The 3,854-nt window shown below is 43.4% G+C and overlaps 1 long non-coding RNA gene across 1 annotated transcript in view; it reads right to left on the reverse strand.

Moving 5' to 3' along the window:
* Positions 1 to 1,337, reverse strand: part of LOC102376550 — an 11,047-nt gene extending 9,710 nt beyond the window's left edge. Inside the window, exons 1-2 of the long non-coding RNA XR_324243.1 lie at positions 1,278 to 1,337; positions 753 to 913 (exon numbers count right to left, since the gene is read on the reverse strand). This is a non-coding gene — a long non-coding RNA (uncharacterized LOC102376550). The remainder of the gene's footprint in view (positions 1 to 752; positions 914 to 1,277) is intronic.
* Between the last annotated feature and the right edge of the window lie 2,517 nt (positions 1,338 to 3,854).

The following is a 3,854-nucleotide window of genomic DNA, read 5'->3' on the forward strand; positions in this document are numbered from 1 at the left end:
GGAAAATGAGGAGTAATGGCCACAGACACCTGGAAGACCGTTTCAGGCTTAACACTAGAAAAACTTCTTCACAGTTAGGTGTCCAGACTCTGGAATAAACTTCCTCCAGAGGTGGTGCAATCACCTACCCTGGAAATCTTCAAGAGAAGACTAGACGGTCACTTTTCTAGAGTCACCTGACCCCAGCTGTCTTTCCTGCCTAGTGCAGGAGGGCTGGACTCAATGATCATGCAAGGTCCCTTCCAGCCCCTTACAATCTATGAATCTAATCTATGAAACTCCTCCTTGGAGGGGTTATCACACCAATGTACCTCATCTTCATGGAGTGTACACCTTTTTGTTCCTTTAATATAAGGACTTGTAGTGAGGGTCCTGTAAAGGTTAACAAAAGCCTCTGTACTACTGATAAACTTGGCAATATGTTTAGCCAGTTAAAACAACAAAGATGATTACAGCAGTTTTGGATGCCAATTATTACCACAATGGGGTGAAGTATTACATTTAAAACTTCTTGGGTAGTAGGACTCCATCCCAGCAAAACTTTCCAACCAGAATGTTTCACTGCCTTCACTGGACTTTTTCAATACCTGAAAACCTTTCTATTATTATGTTTAATTTGCACCACGATTTCATGATTGTGCTGTGTTTGCCATATGTGGTAGTGAGAAGCCCCCACAGGCTTTCAAAGGGGGTGGGGCAGACCCCGTGGGCCCCAGGCCGCACAGGCAACCCCCCACCCCGGCGAAACTTACCTCTGGGAGCACAGCCAGAGCTGCGGCTGTGGCCGCGGCTGCGCCCGTGTGAGTCAGCATTACGCCTTAATCAGCTGTTCCCGGGGTGGGGAAAAGCTGAGCCAATCTCAGTGGCCAGAACAGCTGCCGTGGGAAGATTTAAGAGCCCCACTGGAATCCAGCTGGGGAGAGAAGAAGGAGCACGCTGGCAGTCAACACACGTTGCCTGGTGAAGCTCCAGTGGCTGGGAGGAGCATTGTAGCCGGCTTGGGGATGGCATCCAGAGCAGGGGAAGCTGTGCCCCCTGAATTAGACTGGGAGGGAGGAACCAGTCCCATCCCCACCCCAGCATCTCATTTCTAAGAGATTCATTAGAGGCGTTTCTCCCAGAGGTGAGGAGGACACCAGAAGAAAAGAAAGGGAAAAAAAAGGAGACCGAAGTCTAGCTCGGCCACAATCTAGGCTGAGATTCCAGCTGCCATAACAGCCGAGCTAGCCTGTAGGAATTTCCGCTGATGCCAGTTCCCTGGGAAAATTGGGGCTTACCAGGCATGGCTGGACAACGCAGGCTGCTCCAATAGGTTGGCGAGTGGACGGGGTGTAGGGGCGGCAGAGCCCTGTGAAACATCACATCAAGACTGTGAGTACTACCATCCCCAGGGAGAGGATCCCCACTTAACTCCTTCTTTTATTCATTAACACCAAGACGTGGCAAGAGACTTGAGGGGAGGGGCCCCACACCGGAAGGATGGTATGGCACCCGATGTACCCCCCCACATTAGGTGCTTGCACACATGGAACACACATCTGAATGAAACAAAACTTGTTTTAACATTGGCGAATTTAAACCTAACTGAATTGGAGTAATGTTTTTATAAACCCATGATCTAGCTCAGCTACTTCGTGTCATCCTGTGAGGCACAAAGTATTTAAAATTACATATTTTGGTAGATGAAACATTACAAAAACATTGGTTAATAGAAAATGGCATTAAATACAATTGAATTTGATCAAGCATTACATAGGAACAGTGTGTTTGTATACAAATGCACCCTTTCCTAGCATAAACTACTGCAGAATGATGTTTACTAATCATGTTAAAAACACATTGTTGCGTGTCATGTTGCTCACATAGATATTCCTCACGTATTTGTAGATTATGATCTTTACACATGTCCCACATCTTCATGAGCCAGGCACAGTTTTTTATTCATTGTTTCCCATGCACCCACTTTTTATATGCCCACTGGTGGTGGTATTGTGGGTACATGACAACTTCCTCACTACAAGACCCACCGACACCAACAGGTTTACAGTGACTGTATGAGCAACAGTGACTATATGAGTAATAATTTGTTGTTATACTTCCTCATATACAAAATAGATCAACTTTTACCAACCAGAAAGGTCCCTTTTTGCCACAGAGTGGTGATTCAACACAGTTTTTTTCAATTCAATAGGAAGGTGAATCTGAAGGCCTGAACAAATTATTTGAATAACTATACTTTGACTTAGAGCCTATGCCAGGATGCAAACTAGAGCCAGGGAGACATTGTATTAAGTCCATGTGTCAATGGCAGTGATGATCACTTGGTCATTATCCTCTGTGACCTGCTGTAATACGGGTAGTATCTCTCCCACCAGTTGGTCTCCCAGTCCCAGGCAGGTCAAGGATCTAATCAAGGACCTTCCAATCTTTTGCATTTCAGCAGTAGCAGAGCTTAATTTATTTGCTAAGACTTTGATATTTGCACTAAACAGCTGCTTCCAGTCTAGCTTCACCAACTGCAGTTGTTAGCACATCACACTTTGTCCATACATGGACTTGGGCATTATTAGCATACTATCGTTTTAGCCATTGTAACCAGTCTTGACTGGTTTCCACATCGGAGGCACACTTTGGAACAGCCATGGCCATATTAAGCTTCCTTAAATGTATTTGAATTTCTTTTATGGCTCACCATACTTCCAATAAAACTTGTTTATTATGATCTAATTTGACAACATGACGCCCCATAATAGGATTTTTGATTAAGGCATCTGAAGTGGAATTAATCACTTGTAATGATAAATTATGCCACACTGTCTGTACCAAATAGACACCATTTTTTACAGCCCTTGATATATTTTCCAGGCATAACCATAACAACTGAATTCCCTATGGGGTCCAGGAACACTGGTTTGGATTCACAAGACATGACCAGATTGGGGGACCTGAATTATTTACTAAGAAAGATTAAAATAGCCAAGACTTGTGTGCAATCTCATGTGGTAAAGGAAAGCAGACACCTGGAACAAACACCTGGATCTGAGCATCATTTAATAGGGAAATCAACCTAGACTTCTGAAGTCCCACCACGATGAGCATTATTACCTTTACTTGTGGGACCCAGCTGAGAGCATTCACTAGTACTGCTGAACACCATGACTTAACCTTATGAAAAGGGGGTTTACTACTTTCAGTTACTTCCAAAGTAAAGTAGAACTCAACAGTGATATAACTCCCATCTTTACCCAATAAAATTACATGGCCCTAACAAATATAAATTAGTTTTACTTGGCTTAATCCCCACAAGCAGGATTTTCTCTCAGCTACCAAATGTACCATGGATCCATACTTTTTTTACATTTTTTTGGCACCACCAAAATTGTGTGTAACATTTGTCATAAAACCTGTGCACCTCTCCAAGTGGGGTTTAATTTAATTTTGTTTCCAACCATTCTTCTGGCTCATGCGTGCCAACACTTCAGTAGTGGATAAGTCATCACTGTCACTGCTACTTGTTGCTAAGTGGCCTTCTCCTAAGGCCCCAAGTAGGTTGCTGCAAAGCTTCACCTTCAGGAAGTAGCCCACTTACAACACAGTAGCATATTTAGAGAGTACTACTGCTTGGGATGGTAACTTTACTGCATTAATATGGCCAGACAGTCCCTACTTGAAAGAGCTTATCTAAATATATCCTGACATTGTGGATGTCAGATCACATCATTCTATATCCACAGAAATCTCTCTCAAATAGTTGTTCATCTGTAGACACGTTTGAAGAGTTACTATTTACCAGTCAGCTTTTATTCTGTACAGTCCCAAGTGAAGGCACTTAACTTACACAGGAGGAAAAAACA

The sequence above is a fragment of the Alligator sinensis genome, unplaced genomic scaffold (assembly GCF_000455745.1).
Source record: "Alligator sinensis unplaced genomic scaffold, ASM45574v1 scaffold1131_1, whole genome shotgun sequence".
Taxonomy (NCBI): Eukaryota; Metazoa; Chordata; order Crocodylia; family Alligatoridae; genus Alligator; species Alligator sinensis.